Source organism: Rhynchophorus ferrugineus, unplaced genomic scaffold (assembly GCF_030347505.1).
Source record: "Rhynchophorus ferrugineus isolate W39M unplaced genomic scaffold, kcgeb_rfMv2 rfM5, whole genome shotgun sequence".
Lineage (NCBI taxonomy): Eukaryota > Metazoa > Arthropoda > Insecta > Coleoptera > Curculionidae > Rhynchophorus > Rhynchophorus ferrugineus.
The window spans coordinates 3,138,832-3,157,564 of record NW_027472584.1 but is presented as its reverse complement, the minus strand read 5'-3'; positions in this window follow the sequence as shown (position 1 = coordinate 3,157,564).

Sequence of the window (18,733 nt, the reverse complement as noted above, 5' to 3'; positions counted from 1 at the left end):
CGGATTTCGTTCCAAGTCACATTCCAAGTAATATTCAGCATGCTAATTACGTTGCCGTTTGCCAAAATGCAGTAACTCTTATACTTTCCGAGATATGGGATATCGAAATTTTTCACTTTAAACTCTGTTTTTAACTTAGACCGAAAATGTATAAACGGCCTTTTGAATTAGGGATTTAGTTCCAAGTCACATTCCAAGTAATATTCGGCATGCTAATTACGTTGTCGTTTACTAAAGTGCATTATCTCTTATAGTCTCTGAGATATAAGCTGTCGACATTTTACACTCTAGGCTCTGTTTTATCTTAGACCGAAATTGTAAAATGGCCTTTCGAATTACCGATTTGGTTCCAAGTCGCATTCCAAGTAATATTCAGCATGCTAATTACGTTGCCGTTTGCCAAAATGCAATACCTCTTATACTTTCCGAGATATGGGATATCGAAATTTTTCACTTTAAACTCTGTTTTTAACTTAGACCGAAAATGTATAAACGGCCTTTTGAATTAGGGATTTAGTTCCAAGTCACATTCCAAGTAATATTCGGCATGCTAATTACGTTGCCGTTTGCCAAATTGCAATACCTCTTATAGTTTGAGCGATATAGGCTGTCGAAATTTTACGCTTTAGGCTCTGTTTTTAATTAAGTCAAAAGTGTAGACTGGTCTGTGAATTACGGATTTCGTTCTACGTCACATACCAAGTAATATTCGGCATGCTAATTACGTTGTCGTTTACTAAATTGCATTATCTCTTATAGTTTTCAAGATATGGGATATCGAAAGTTTTCACTTTAAGATCTGTTTTTAACTTAGACCGAAATTGTAAAATGGTCTTTTGAATTGCGGACTCCGTTCCACGTAACATTCCAAGTAATATTCGGCATGCTAGTTACGTTGCCGTTTGCCAAATTGCAATACCTCTTATAGTTTCCGAGATATGGGCTAACGAAATTTTACACTCTAGGCTCTGTTTTTATCCTAGACCGAAATTGTTAAATGGTGTTTTGAATTACGGATTTCGTTAAAAGGCACATTCCAAGTAATATTCGGCATGCTAAATGAATTGCCGTTTGCCAAATTGCAATACCTCTTATAGTTTTCAAGGTATGGGATATCGAAGTTTTTCACTTTAAGCTCTGTTTTTAACTTAGACCGAAAATGTAAAATGGTCTTTTGAAATAGGGATTTCGTTCCAAGTCACATTCCAAGCAATATTCGGCATGCTAATTACGTGGTCGTTTACTAAATTGCATTATCTCTTATAGTCTCCGAGATATAAGCTGTCGAAATTTTACACTCCAGGCTCTGTTTTTAAATTAGACCAAAATTGTAATATAGTCTTTTGAATTACGGAATTCGCTCCAAGTCACATTCCAAGTAATATTCGGCATGCTAATTACGTTGTCGTTTACTAAATTGCATTATCTCTTATAGTCTCCGAGATATAAGCTGTCGAAATTTTTCACTCTAGGCTCTGTTTTTATCTTAGATCGAAATTGTAAAATGACCTTTTGAATTACGGATTTCGTTCCAAGTCACATTCCAAGTAATATTCGGCATGCTAATTACGTTGTCGTTTACAAAATTTCATTATCTCTTATAGTCTCCGAGATATAAGCTGTCGACATTTTACACTCTAGGCTCTGTTTTATCTTAGACCGAAATTGCAAAATGGCCTTTTGAATTACCGATTTGGTTACAAGTCGCATTCCAAGTAATATTCAGCATGCTAATTACGTTGCCGTTTGCCAAATTGCAATACCTCTTATACTTTCCGAGATATGGGATATCGAAATTTTTCACTTTAAACTCTGTTTTTAACTTAGACCGAAAATGTATAAACGGTCTTTTGAATTAGGGATTTAGTTCCAAGTCACATTCCAAGTAATATTCGGCATGCTAATTACGTGGTCGTTTACTAAATTGCATTATCTCTTATAGTCTCCGAGATATAAGCTGTCGAAATTTTACACTATAGGCTCTGATTTTAAATTAGACTAAAATTGTAGACTGGTCTTGTGAATTACGGATTTTGCTTCAATTCACATTCCAAGTAATATTCGGCATGATAATTACATTGTCATTTACGAAATTGTATTATCTCTTATAGTTTACGTCATATGGACTATCGAAATATTACACTTTAGGCTCTCTTTTTAACTTAGATCGGATATGTAAAATGGTCTTTTGAATTAGGGATTTCGTTCCAAGTCACATTCCAAGTAATATTCGGCATGCTAATTACGTGGTCGTTTACTAAATTGCATTATCTCTTATAGTCTCCGAGATATAAGCTGTCGAAATTTTACACTATAGGCTCTGTTTTTAAATTAGACTAAATTTGTGGAGTGGTCTTGTGAATTACGGATTTCGTCCCACGTGACATTCCAAGTAATATGCGGCGTGCTAATTACGTTGTCTACTAAATTGCATTATATCTTATATTTTCAGAGATATGGGCTAACGAAATTTTACACACTAGGCTCTGTTTTTATCTTAGGCCAAAATTGTAGGCCGGTCTTTTGAGTTAAGGATTTTGTTTCAATTCACATTCCAAGTAGTATTCGGCATGCTAATTACAATGTCATTTACGAAATTTAATTATCTTTTATAATTTCTGATATATGGGCTATGGAAGTATTACAATTTAGGCTCTGTTTTTAACTTAGACCGAAATTGTAAAATGGTCTTTTGAATTACGGGTTTCGTTCCAAGTCACATTCCAAGTAATATTGGGCATGCTAATTATGATGCCGTTTGCCAAATTGCAATACCTCTTAAAGTTTTCCGAGATATAGGCTGTCGAAATTTTACACTTTAGGCTCTGTTTTAATTTAGGCTCAAATTGTAGACTGGTCTTGTGAATTACGGATTTCGTCCCACATCATGTTTGAAGTAATATTCGGCATACTATTTACGTTGTCGTTTGCTAAATTGCATTATCTGTTAAAGTTTCCGATATTTGATCAATTGAAATTTTACACTTTAGGCTCTGTCTTTAACTGAGACCGACATTGTAAAACGGTCTTTTGAATTACGGATTTCGTTCCAAGTCACATTCGAAGTAATATTCGGCATGCTAATTACATTTTCGTTTGCGAAATTGCATTATCTCTTATAGTTTCCGATATATGGGCTATCGAAATTTTACACATTACCCTCTGTTTTTATCTTAGACCGAAATTGTAAAATGGTTTTTGAATTACGGATTTCGTTCCAAGTCATATTCCAAGTAATATTCGGCATGCTAATAAAGTTGCCGTTTGCAAATTGCAATACCTCTTATAGTTTTCCGAGATATAGGCTGTCGAAATTTTACACTTTAGGGTCAGGGTTTAACTTAGACAGAAATTTAAAATAGTTTTTTGAATTACGGATTTCGTTCCAAGTCACATTCCAAGTAATATTCGGCATGCTAATAAAGTTGCCGTTTGCAAATTGCAATACCTCTTATAATTTTCCGAGATATAGGCTCTCGAAATTTTACACTTTAGGCTCTGTTTTTAATTTAGGCTCAAATTGTAGACTGGTCTTGTGAATTACGGATTTCGTCCCACGTCACATTCCAAGTAATATTCGGCATGCTATTTACGTTGTCGTTTGCTAAATTGCATTATCTCTTAAAGTTTCTGATATATGGTCAATCGAAATTTTAGAATTTAAGCTCTGTTTTTAACTTAGACCGAAATTGTAGATTAGTCTTTTGAATTACGGATTTCGTTCCAAGTCACATTCCAAGTAATATTCGGCATGCTAATAAAGTTGCCGTTTGCAAATTGCAATACCTCTTATAATTTTCCGAGATATAGGCTCTCGAAATTTTACACTTTAGGGTCTGTTTTTAACTTAGACCGAAATTGTAAAATGCTCTTTTAAATTACGGGTTTAGTTCCAAGTCACATAACAAGTAATATTCATCATGCTAATTACATTGTCGTTTGCTAAATTGCATTATCTCTTAAAGTTTCTGATATATGGTCAATCGAAATTTTAGAATTTAAGCTCTGTTTTTAACTTAGACCGAAATTGTAGATTAGTCTTTTGAATTACGGAATTCGTTCCAAGTCATATTCCAAGTAATATTTGGCATGCCTTTTAAGTTGCCGTTTGCCAAATTGCAATACCTCTTATAGTTTTCCGAGGTATAGGCTGTCGAAATTTTACACTTTAGGGTCTGTTTTTAACTTAGACCGAAATTGTAAAATGCTCTTTTAAATTACGGGTTTAGTTCCAAGTCACATAACAAGTAATATTCATCATGCTAATTACATTGTCGTTTGCTAAATTGCATTATCTCTTAAAGTTTCTGATATATGGTCAATCGAAATTTTAGAATTTAAGCTCTGTTTTTAACTTAGACCGAAATTGTAGATTAGTCTTTTGAATTACGGAATTCGTTCCAAGTCATATTCCAAGTAATATTTGGCATGCCTTTTAAGTTGCCGTTTGCCAAATTGCAATACCTCTTATAGTTTTCCGAGGTATAGGCTGTCGAAATTTTACACTTTTGGGTCTGTTTTTAACTTAGACCGAAATTGTAAAATGCTCTTTTAAATTACGGGTTTCGTCCCACGTCACATTCCAAGTAATATTCGGCATACTATTTACGTTGTCGTTTGCTAAATTGCATTATCTCTTAAAGTTTCTGATATAGGGTCAATCGAAATTTTAGAATTTAAGCTCTGTTTTTAACTTAGACCGAAATTGTAGATTAGTCTTTTGAATTACGGAATTCGTTCCAAGTTATATTCGAAGTAATATTTGGCATGCCTTTTAAGTTGCCGTTTGCCAAATTGCAATACCTCTTATAGTTTTCCGAGATATAGGCTGTCGAAATTTTACACTTTAGGGTCTGTTTTTAACTTAGACCGAAATTGTAAAATGCTCTTTTAAATTACGGGTTTCGTCCCACGTCACATTCCAAGTAATATTCGGCATACTATTTACATTGTCGTTTGCTAAATTGCATTATCTCTTAAAGTTTCTGATATATTGTCAATCGAAATTTTAGACTTTAAGCTCTGTTTTTAACTTAGACCGAAATTGTAGATTAGTCTTTTGAATTACGGAATTCGTTATAAGTCACATTCCAAGTAATATTCGACATGCTAATTACGTTGTCGTTTGCTAAATTGCATTATCTCTTATAGTCTCCGAGATATAAGCTGTCGAAATTTTACACTCTAGGCTCTGTTTTTAACTTAGACCAAAATTGTAGACTGGTCTTGTGAATTACGGATTTTGCTTCAATTCACATTCCAAGTAATATTCGGCATGCTAATTATATTGTCATTTACGAAATTGCATTATCTCTTATAGTTAAAGATATATGGGCTATAGAAATTTTACACTTTAGGCTCTGGGTTTAACTTAGACCGAAATTTAAAATGGTTTTTTGAATAACTGATATCGTTAAAAGTCACATTCCAAGTAATATTCGGCATGCAAATTACGTTGTCGTTTGCTGAATTGCATTATCTCTTAGTTTCCGATATATGGTCAAGAGAAATTTTACACTTTAAGCTCAGTTTTTAACTTAGACCGAAATTGTAAAATTGTCTAGTGAATTACTGATTTCGTTCCAAGTCACATTCCAAGTAATATTCGGCATGCTAATTACGTTGCCGCTTGCCAAATTGCATTACCCCTTATAGTTTCCGATATATAGGCTGTCGAAATTTTACACCTTAGTGTCAGGGTTTAACTTAGACCGAAATTTAAAATGGTTTTTTGAATTACGGATTTCGTTAAAAGTCACATTGCAAATAATATTCGGCATGCTAATTAAGTTGCCGTTCGCTAAACTGCAATACCTCTTATAATTTCTGAGACACGGGCTAACGAAATTTTACACTTTACTCTCTGTTTTTATCTTAGACTGAAATTGTAAAATAGTCTTTTGAGTTAATGATTTCGTTCCAAGTCACATTCCAATTAATATTCGGCATGCTAATTTCGTTTTCGTTTGATAAATTGCATTATCTCTTATAGTTTCCGAGATATAGGCTGTCGAAATTTTACACTTTAGGGTCTGTTTTTAACTTAGACCGAAATTGTAAAATGCTCTTTTGAATTACGGGTTTCGTTCCAAGTCACATACCAAGTAATATTCGGCATGCTAATTACATTGTCGTTTGCTAAATTGCATTATCTCTTAAAGTTTCTGATATATGGTCAATCGAAATTTTAGACTTTAAGCTCTGTTATTAACTTAGACCGAAATTGTAAAATTTTATTTTGAATTACGGATTCCGTTCCAAGTCACATTACAAGTAATATTCGTCATGCTAATTTCGTTGCCGTTTGCCAAATTGCAATACCTCTTATAGTTTCCGACATATGGGCTAACGAAATTTTACACTTTAGGCTCGGTTTTTATCTTAGACCGAAATTGTAAAACGGTCTTTTGAATTACGGATTTCGTTATAAGTCACATTCCAAGTAATATTCGACATGCTAATTACGTTGTCGTTTACTAAATTGCATTATCTCTTATAGTCTCCGAGATATAAGCTGTCGAAATTTTACACTCTAGGCTCTGTTTTTAACTTAGACCAAAATTGTAGATTGGTCTTGTGAATTACGGATTTTGCTTCAGATCACATTCCAAGTAATGTTCGGCATGCTAATTCCATTGTCATTTGCGAAATTGCATTATCTCTTATAGTTTCCGATATTTGATCAATCGAAATTTTACACTCTAGGCTCTGTTTTTAACTTAGACCAAAATTATAGACAGGTCTTGTGAATTACGGATTTTGCTTCAATTCAGATCCCAAGTAATATTCGGCATGCTAATTATATTGTCATTTACGAAATTGCATAATCTCTTATAGTTAAAGATATATGGGTTATCGAAATTTTACACTTTATGCTCTGGGTTTAACTTACACCGAAATTTAAAATGGTTTTTTGAATTACGGATTTCGTTAAAAGTCATATTCCAAATAATATTCGGCATTCTAATTACATTGTCGTTTGCGAAATCGCATTATCTCTTGTAGTTTCCGATATATGGGCTATCGAAATTTTACACTTTAGGGTCTGTTTTTAACTTAGACTCAAATTGTAAAATGGTCTTGTGAATTACGGATTTCGTTCCAAGTCATATTCCAAGTAATATTCGGCATGCTATTTACGTTGTCGTTTGCTAAATTACATTATCTCTTAAAGTTTCTGATATATGGTCAATAGAAATTTTACACTTTAAGATCTGTTTTCAACTTAGACCGGAATTGTAAAATTTTCTCTTGAATTACGGATTTCGTACCAAGTCACATTCCAAGTAATATTCGGCATGCTAATTACGTTGCCGCTTGCGAAATTGCATTACCTCTTATAGTTTCCGAGATATAGGCTGTCGAAATTTTACACTTTAGGCTCTGGTTTTAACTTAGAGCGAAATATAAAATGGTATTTTGAATTAGGGATTTCGTTAAAAGTCACAATCCAAATAATATTCGGCATGCTAATTAAGTTGCCGTTTGCAAAATTGCAATACCTCTTATAGTTTCCGAGATATGGGCTAACGAAATTTTACACCCTAGGCTCTGTTTTTTTCTTAGACCGAAATTGTAAAATAGTCTTTTGAATTACGGAATTCGTTCCAAGTCATATTCCAAGTAATATTTGGCATGCTATTTAAGTTGTCGTTTGCTAAATTGCATTATCTCTTAAAATTTCTGATATATGGTCAATCGAAATTTTAGACTTTAAGCTCTGTTTTTAACTTAGACTGAAATTGTAAAATTTTCTTTTGAATTACGGATTTCGTTCCAAGTCACATTCCAAGTAATATTCGTCATGCTAATTTCGATGCCGTTTGCCAAATTGCAATACCTCTTATAGTTTCCGGGATATGAGCTAACGAAATTTTACACTTTAGGCTCTGTTTTTATCTTAGACCGAAATTGTAAAACGGTCTTTTGAATTACGGATTTCGTTATAAGTCACATTGCAAATAATATTCGGCATGCTAATTAAGTTGCCGTTTGCCAAACCTCTTATAGTTTTCCGAGATACAGGCTGTCGAAATTTTACACTTTAGGGTCTGTTTTTAACTTAGACCGAAATTGTAAAATGCTCTTTTGAATTACGGGTTTCGTTCCAAGTCACATACCAAGTAATATTCGGCATGCTAATTACATTGTCGTTTGCTAAATTGCATTATCTCTTAAAGTTTCTGATATATGGTCAATCGAAATTTTAGACTTTAAGCTCTGTTTTTAACTTAGACCGAAATTGTAGATTAGTCTTTTGAATTACGGAATTCGTTCCAAGTCATATTCCAAGTAATATTTGGCATGCCATTTACGTTGTCGTTTGCTAAATAGCATTATCTCTTATATTTACCGATATTTGATCAATTGAAATTTTACACTTTAGGCTCTGTTTTTAACTGAGACCGACATTGTAAAATGATCTTTTGAATTACGGATTTCGTTCCAAGTCACATACCAAGTAATATTCGGCATGCTAATTATATAGTCGTTTGCGAAATTGCATTATCTCTTATAGTTTCCGATATTTGATCAATCGAAATTTTACACTCTAGGCTCTATTTATAACTTAGACCAAAATTGTAGACTGGTCTTGTGAATTACGGATTTTGCTTCAATTCACATTCCAAGTAATATTCGGCATGCTAATTAAATTGTCGATTACGAAATTGCATTAGCTGTTATAGTTACCGATATATGGGCTGTCGAAATATTACACTTTGGGCTCTGATTTTAACTTAGACCGAAATTTAAAATGGTTTTTTGAATTACGGGTTTCGTTAAAAGTCACATTCCAAATTATATTCGGCATGCTAATTAAGTTGCCGTTTGCCAAATTGCAATACCTCTTATAGTTTTCCGAGATATAGGCTGTCGAAATTTTACGCATTAGGCTCTGGTTTTAACTTAAACCGAAATTTAAAATGGTTTTTATAATTACGGATATCGTTAAAAGTCACATTCCAAGTAATATTCGGCATGCTAATTAAGTTTCCGTTTGCAAATTGCAATACCTCTTATAGTGTTCCGAGATATAGGCTGTCGAAATTTTACACTTTAGGCTCTGTTTTTAATTTAGGCTCAAATTGTAGACTGGTTTTGTGAATTACGGATTTCGTCCCATGTCACATTCAAAGTAATATTCGGCATACTATTTATGTTGTCGTTTGCTAAATTGCATTATCTGTTAAAGTTTCCGATATTTGGTCAATCGAAATTTTACACTTTAAGCTCTTTTTTTAACTTAGACCGAAATTGTAAAATGGTCTTTTGAATTGCGGATTCCGTTCCACGTACCATTCCAAGTAATATTCGGCATGCTATTTACGTTGTCGTTTGCTAAATTGCATTATCTGTTAAAGTTTCCGATATATGGTCAATCAAAATTCTACACTATAAGCTCTGTTTTTAACTTAGACCAAAATTGTAAAATTGTCTTTTGAATTAGGGATTCTGTTCCAAGTCACATTCCAAGTAATATTCGGCATGCTATTTAAGTTGTCGTTTGCTAAATTGCATTATCTCTTAAAGTTACCGATATATGGTCAATCGAAATTTTACACTTTAATCTCTGTTTTTAACTTAGACCGAAATTGTAAAATGGTCTTTTGAATTACGGATTTCGTTCCAAGTCACATACCAAGTAATATTCGGCATGCTAATTAAATTGTCGATTACGAAATTGCATTAGCTCTTATAGATATCGATATATGGGCTAACGAAATATTACACATTAGGCTCTGATTTTAACTTAGATCGAAATTTAAAATGGTTTTTTGAATTACGGATTTCGTTAAAAGTCACATTCCAAATTATATTCGGCATGCTAATTAAGTTGCCGTTTGCCAAATTGCAATACCTCTTATAGTTTTTCGAGATATAGTCTGTCGAAATTTTACACTTTAGGCTCTGGTTTTAACTTAAACCGAAATTTAAAATGGTTTTTTTAATTACGGATATCGTTAAAAGTCACATTCCAAGTAATATTCGGCATGCTAATTACGTTGTCGTTTGCTGAATTGCATTATCTCTTAGTTTCCGATATATGGTCAAGAGAAATTTTACACTTTAAGCTTAGTTTTTAACTTAGACCGAAATTGTAAAATTGTCTAGTGAATTACTGATTTCGTTCCAAGTCACATTCCAAGTAATATTCGGCATGCTAATTACGTTGCCGTTTGCCAAATTGCAATACCTCTTATAGTTTCCGAGATATGGGCTAACGAAATTTTACACTCTAGGCTCTGTTTTTATCTTAGACCGAAATTGTAAAACGGTCTTTTGAATTACGGATTTCGTTATAAGTCACATTCCAAGTAATATTCGACATGCTAATTACGTTGTCGTTTACTAAATTGCATTATCTCTTATAGTTTCCGATATTTGATCAATCGAAATTTTACACTCTAGGCTCTGTATTTAACTTAGACCAAAATTATAGACAGGTCTTGTGAATTACGGATTTTGCTTCAATTCAGATCCCAAGTAATATTCGGCATGCTAATTATATTGTCATTTACGAAATTGCATAATCTCTTATAGTTAAAGATATATGGGTTATCGAAATTTTACACTTTATGCTCTGGGTTTAACTTACACCGAAATTTAAAATGGTTTTTTGAATTACGGATTTCGTTAAAAGTCACATTCCAAATAATATTCGACATGCTAATTACGTTGTCGTTTACTAAATTGCATTATCTCTTATAGTCTCCGAGATATAAGCTGTCGAAATTTTACACTCTAGGCTCTGTTTTTAACTTAGACCAAAATTGTAGACTGGTTTTGTGATTTACGGATTTTGCTTCAGTTCACATTCCAAGTAATGTGCGGCATGCTAATTCCATTGTCCTTTGCGAAATTGCATTATCTCTTATAGTTTCCGAAATTTGATCAATCGAAATTTTACACTCTAGGCTCTGTTTTTAACTTAGACCGAAATTGTAAAATGGTCTTTTGAATTAGGGATTCTGTTCCAAGTCACATTCCAAGTAATATTCGGCATGCTATTTAGGTTGTCGTTTGCTAAATTGCATTATCTCTTAAAGTTTCCGATATATGGTCAATCGAAATTTTACACTTTAATCTCTGTTTTTAACTTAAATTGAAATTGTAAAATGGTCTTTTGAATTACGGATTTCGTTCCAAGTCACATTCCAAGTAATATTCGGCATGCTAACTTCGTTTTCGTTTGATAAATTGCATTATCTCTTATAGTTTCCGAGATATAGGCTGTCGAAATTTTACACTTTAGGGTCTGTTTTTAACTTAGACCGAAATTGTAAAATGCTCTATTGAATTAAGGGTTTCGTTAAAAGTCACATACCAAGTAATATTCGGCATGCTAATTACATTGTCGTTTGCTAAATTGCATTATCTCTTACAGTCTCCGAGATATAAGCTGTCGAAATTTTACACTCTAGGCTCTGGTTTTAACTTAAACCGAAATTTAAAATGGTTTTTTTAATTACGGATATCGTTAAAAGTCACATTCCAAGTAATATTCTGCATGCTAATTACGTTGTCGTTTGCTGAATTGCATTATCTCTTAGTTTCCGATATATGGCCAAGAGAAATTTTACACTTTAAGCTTAGTTTTTAACTTAGACCGAAATTGTAAAATTGTCTAGTGAATTACTGATTTCGTTCCAAGTCAGATTCCAAGTAATATTCGGCATGCTAATTACGTTGCCGTTTGCCAAATTGCAATACCTCTTATAGTTTCCGACATATGGGCTAACGAAATTTTACACTTTAGGCTCTGTTTTTATCTTAGACCGAAATTGTAAAACGGTCTTTTGAATTACGGATTTCGTTATAAGTCACATTCCAAGTAATATTCGACATGCTAATTACGTTGTCGTTTACTAAATTGCATTATCTCTTATAGTCTCCGAGATATAAGCTGTCGAAATTTTACACTCTAGGCTCTGTTTTTAACTTAGACCAAAATTGTAGATTGGTCTTGTGAATTACGGATTTTGCTTCAGATCACATTCCAAGTAATGTTCGGCATGCTAATTCCATTGTCGTTTGCGAAATTGCATTATCTCTTATAGTTTCCGATATTTGATCAATCGAAATTTTACACTCTAGGCTCTGTTTTTAACTTAGACCAAAATTATAGACAGGTCTTGTGAATTACGGATTTTGCTTCAATTCAGATCCCAAGTAATATTCGGCATGCTAATTATATTGTCATTTACGAAATTGCATAATCTCTTATAGTTAAAGATATATGGGTTATCGAAATTTTACACTTTATGCTCTGGGTTTAACTTACACCGAAATTTAAAATGGTTTTTTGAATTACGGATTTCGTTAAAAGTCACATTCCAAATAATATTCGGCATGCTAATTACATTGTCGTTTGCGAAATCGCATTATCTCTTGTAGTTTCCGATATATGAGCTATCGAAATTTTACACTTTAGGGTCTGTTTTTAACTTAGACACAAATTGTAAAATGGTCTTGTGAATTACGGATTTCGTTCCAAGTCATATTCCAAATAATATTCGGCATGCTAATTACATTGTCGTTTGCGAAATCGCATTATCTCTTGTAGTTTCCGATATATGAGCTATCGAAATTTTACACTTTAAGCTCAGTTTTTAACTTAGACCGAAATTGTAAAATTGTCTAGTGAATTACTGATTTCGATCCAAGTCATATTCCAAGTAATATTCGGCATGCTAATTACGTTGCCGCTTGCCAAATTGCATTACCCCTTATGGTTTCCGATATATGGGCTGTCGAAATTTTACACTTTAGGGTCAGGGTTTAACTTAGACAGAAATTTAAAATAGTTTCTTGAATTACGGATTTCGTTAAAAGTCACATTGCAAATAATATTCGGCATGCTAATTAAGTTGCCGTTTGCCAAATTGCTACACCTCTTATAATTTCTGATACACGGGCTAACGAAATTTTACACTTTACTCTCTGTTTTTATCTTTGACCGAAATTGTAAAATGGTCTTTTGAGTTAATGATTTCGTTCCAAGTCACATTCCAAGTAATATTCGGCATGCTAATTTCGTTTTCGTTTGATAAATTGCATTATCTCTTATAGTTTCCGAGATATAGGCTATCGAAATTTTACACTTTAGACTCTGGGTTTAACTTAGACCGAAATTTAAAGTGGTTTTTTGAATTACGGATTTCGTTAAAAGTCACATTCCAAATTATATTCGGCATGCTAATTAAGTTGCCGTTTGCCAAATTGCAATACCTCTTATAGTTTTCCGAGATATAGGCTGTCGAAATTTTACACTTTAGGCTCTGGTTTTAACTTAAACCAAAATTTAAAATGGTTTTTTTAATTACGGATATCGTTAAAAGTCACAATCCAAGTAATATTCGGCATGCTAATTAAGTTGCCCTTTGCAAATTGCAATACTTCTTATAGTTTTCCGAGATATAGGCTGTCGAAATTTTACACTTTAGGCTCTGTTTTTAATTTAGGCTCAAATTGTAGACTGGTCTTGTGAATTACGGATTTCATCCCACGTCACATTCAAAGTAATATTCGGCATACTATTTATGTTGTCGTTTGCTATATTGCATTATCTGTTAAAGTTTCCGATATTTGGTCAATCGAAATTTTACACTTTAAGCTCTTTTTTTAACTTAGACCGAAATTGTAAAATGGTCTTTTGAATTAGGGATTCTGTTCCAAGTCACATTCCAAGTAATATTAGGCATGCTATTTAAGTTGTCGTTTGCTAAATTTTATTACCTCTTAAAGTTTCCGATATATGGTCGATCGAAATTTTACACTTTAATCTCTGTTTTTAACTTAGACCGAAATTGTAAAATGGTCTTTTGAGTTAATGATTTCGTTCCAAGTCACATTCCAAGTAATATTCGGCATGCTAATTTCGTTTTCGTTTGATAAATTGCATTATCTCTTATAGTTTCCGAGATATAGGCTATCGAAATTTTACACTTTAGACTCTGGGTTTAACTTAGACCGAAATTTAAAGTGGTTTTTTGAATTACGGATTTCGTTAAAAGTCACAATCCAAGTAATATTCGGCATGCTAATTAAGTTGCCGTTTGCAAATTGCAATACCTCTTATAGTTTTCCGAGATATAGGCTGTCGAACTTTTACACTCTGGGCTCTGTTTTTAACTTAGACCAAAATTTTAGACTGGTTTTGTGAATTACGGATTTTGTTTCAATTCACAATCCAAGTAATATTCGGCATGCTAATTACGTTGCCGCTTGCCAAACTGCATTACCCCTTATAGTTTCCGATATATAGGCTGTCGAAATTTTACACCTTAATGTCAGGGTTTAACTTAGACCGAAATTTAAAATGGTTTTTTGAATTACGGATTTCGTTAAAAGTCACATTGCAAATAATATTCGGCATGCTAATTAAGTTGCCGTTTGCTAAACTGCAATACCTCTTATAATTTTTGAGACACGGGCTAACGAAATTTTACACTTTACTCTCTGTTTTTATCTTAGACTGAAATTGTAAAATGGTCTTTTGAGTTAATGATTTCGTTCCAAGTCTCATTCCAAGTAATATTCGGAATGCTAATTTCGTTTTCGTTTGATAAATTGCATTATCTCTTATAGTTTCCGAGATATAGGCTGTCGAAATTTTACACTTTAGGGTCTGTTTTTAACTTAGACCGAAATTGTAAAATGCTCTTTTGAATTAAGGGTTTCGTTCCAAGTCACATACCAAGTAATATTCGGCATACTAATTACATTGTCGTTTGCTAAATTGCATTATCTCTTAAAGTTTCTGATATATTGTCAATCGAAATTTTAGACTTTAAGCTCTGTTTTTAACTTAGACCGAAATTGTAGATTAGTCTTTTGAATTACGGAATTCGTTCCAAGTCATATTCCAAGTAATATTTGACATGCTATTTAAGTTGTCGTTTGCTAAATTGCATTATCTCTTAAAGTTTCTGATATATGGTGAATCGAAATTTTAGACTTTAAGCTCTGTTTTTAACTTAGACCGAAATTGTAAAATTTTCTTTTAAATTACGGATTCCGTTCCAAGTCACATTACAAGTAATATTTGTCATGCTAATTTCGTTGCCGTTTGCCAAATTGCAATACCTCTTATAGTTTCCGAGATATGGGCTAACGAAATTTTACACTTTAGGCTCTGTTTTTATCTTAGACCGAAATTGTAAAACGGTCTTTTGAATTACGGATTTCGTTATAAGTCACATTCCAAGTAATATTCGACATGCTAATTACGTTGTCGTTTACTAAATTGCATTATCTCTTATAGTCTCCGAGATATAAGCTGTCGAAATTTTACACTCTAGGCTCTGTTTTTAACTTAGACCAAAATTGTAGACTGGTTTTGTGATTTACGGATTTTGCTTCAGTTCACATTCCAAGTAATGTGCGGCATGCTAATTCCATTGTCGTTTGCGAAATTGCATTATCTCTTATAGTTTCCGAAATTTGATCAATCGAAATTTTACACTCTAGGCTCTGTTTTTAACTTAGACCGAAATTGTAAAATGGTCTTTTGAATTAGGGATTCTGTTCCAAGTCACATTCCAAGTAATATTCGGCATGCTATTTAGGTTGTCGTTTGCTAAATTGCATTATCTCTTAAAGTTTCCGATATATGGTCAATCGAAATTTTACACTTTAATCTCTGTTTTTAACTTAGACCGAAATTGTAAAATGGTCTTTTGAATTACGGATTTCGTTCCAAGTCACATTCCAAGTAATATTCGGCATGCTAATTTCGTTTTCGTTTGATAAATTGCATTATCTCTTATAGTTTCCGAGATATAGGCTGTCGAAATTTTACACTTTAGGGTCTGTTTTTAACTTAGACCGAAATTGTAAAATGCTCTTTTGAATTAAGGGTTTCGTTCCAAGACACATACCAAGTAATATTCGGCATGCTAATTACGTTGTCGTTTGCTAAATTGCATTATCTCTTAAAGTTTCTGATATATGGTCAATCGAAATTTTAGACTTTAAGCTCTGTTTTTAACTTAGACCGAAATTGTAGATTAGTCTTTTGAATTACGGAATTCGTTCCAAGTCATATTCCAAGTAATATTTGACATGCTATTTAAGTTGTCGTTTGCTAAATTACATTATCTCTTAAAGTTTCTGATATATGGTGAATCGAAATTTTAGACTTTAAGCTCTGTTTTTAACATAGACCGAAATTGTAAAATTTTCTTTTGAATCACGGATTTCGTTCCAAGTCACATTCCATGTAACATTCGGCATGCTAATTTCGTTGCCGTTTGCCAAATTGCAATACCTCTTATAGTTTCCGAGATATGGGCTAACGAAATTTTACACTCTAGGCTCTGTTTTTATCTTAGACCGAAAATGTATAATGGTCTTTTGAATTAGGGATTTCGTTCCAAGTCACATTTCAAGTAATATTCGGCATGCTAATTATATTGTCGATTACGAAACTGCATTAGCTCTTATAGTTACCGATATATGGGCTATCGAAATATTACACTTTAGGCTCTGATTTTAACTTAGACCGAAATTTAAAATGGTTTTTTGAATTACGGATTTCGTTAAAAGTCACATTCCAAATTATATTCGGCATGCTAATTAAGTTGCCGTTTGCAAATTGCAATACCTCTTATAGTTTTCCGAGACATAGGCTGTCGAAATTTTACACTTTAGGCTCTGTTTTTAATTTAGGCTCAAATTGTATACTGGTCTTGTGAATTACGGATTTCGTCCCACGTCACATTCAAAGTAATATTCGGCATACTATTTATGTTGTCGTTTGCTAAATTGTATTATCTGTTAAAGTTTCCGATATTTGGTCAATAGAAATTTTACACTTTACTCTCTGTTTTTATCTTAGACTGAAATTGTAAAATGGTCTTTTGAGTTAATGATTTCGTTCCAAGTCTCATTCCAAGTAATATTCGGAATGCTAATTTCGTTTTCGTTTGATAAATTGCATTATCTCTTATAGTTTCCGAGATATAGGCTGTCGAAATTTTACACTTTAGGGTCTGTTTTTAACTTAGACCGAAATTGTAAAATGCTCTTTTGAATTAAGGGTTTCGTTCCAAGTCACATACCAAGTAATATTCGGCATGCTAATTACATTGTCGTTTGCTAAATTGCATTATCTCTTAAAGTTTCTGATATATGGTCAATCGAAATTTTAGACTTTAAGCTCTGTTTTTAACTTAGACCGAAATTGTAGATTAGTCTTTTGAATTACGGAATTCGTTCCAAGTCATATTCCAAGTAATATTTGACATGCTATTTAAGTTGTCGTTTGCTAAATTGCATTATCTCTTAAAGTTTCTGATATATGGTGAATCGAAATTTTAGACTTTAAGCTCTGTTTTTAACTTAGACCGAAATTGTAAAAGTTTCTTTTGAATTACGGATTCCGTTCCAAGTCACATTACAAGTAATATTTGTCATGCTAATTTCGTTGCCGTTTGCCAAATTGCAATACCTCTTATAGTTTCCGAGATATGGGCTAACGAAATTTTACACTTTAGGCTCTGTTTTTATCTTAGACCGAAATTGTAAAACGGTCTTTTGAATTACGGATTTCGTTATAAGTCACATTCCAAGTAATATTCGACATGCTAATTACGTTGTCGTTTACTAAATTGCATTATCTCTTATAGTCTCCGAGATATAAGCTGTCGAAATTTTACACTCTAGGCTCTGTTTTTAACTTAGACCAAAATTGTAGACTGGTTTTGTGATTTACGGATTTTGCTTCAGTTCACATTCCAAGTAATGTGCGGCATGCTAATTCCATTGTCGTTTGCGAAATTGCATTATCTCTTATAGTTTCCGAAATTTGATCAATCGAAATTTTACACTCTAGGCTCTGTTTTTAACTTAGACCGAAATTGTAAAATGGTCTTTTGAATTAGGGATTCTGTTCCAAGTCACATTCCAAGTAATATTCGGCATGCTATTTAGGTTGTCGTTTGCTAAATTGCATTATCTCTTAAAGTTTCCGATATATGGTCAATCGAAATTTTACACTTTAATCTCTCTTTTTAACTTAGACCGAAATTGTAAAATGGTCTTTTGAATTACGGATTTCGTTCCAAGTCACATTCCAAGTAATATTCGGCATGCTAATTTCGTTGCCGTTTGCCAAATTACATTATCTCTTAAAGTTTCTGATATATGGTGAATCGAAATTTTAGACTTTAAGCTCTGTTTTTAACATAGACCGAAATTGTAAAATTTTCTTTTGAATCACGGATTTCGTTCCAAGTCGCATTCCATGTAACATTCGGCATGCTAATTTCGTTGCCGTTTGCCAAATTGCAATACCTCTTATAGTTTCCGAGAAATGGGCTAACGAAATTTTACACTCTAGGCTCTGTTTTTATCTTAGACCGAAATTGTAAAATGGTCTTTTGAATTGGGGATTTCGTTCCAAGTCACATTTAAAGTAATATTCGGCATGCTAATTATATTGTCGATTACGAAATTGCATTAGCTCTTATAGTTACCGATATATGGGCTATCGAAATATTACACTTTAGGCTCTGATTTTATCTTAGACCGAAATTTAAAATGGTTTTTTCAATTACGGATTTCGTTAAAAGTCACATTCCAAATTATATTCGGCATGCTAATTAAGTTGCCGTTTGCCAAATTGCAATTCCTCTTATAGTTTTCCGAGGTATAGGCTCTCGAAATTTTACACTTTAGGCTCTGGTTTTAACTTAAACCGAAATTTAAAATGGTTTTTTTAATTACGGAT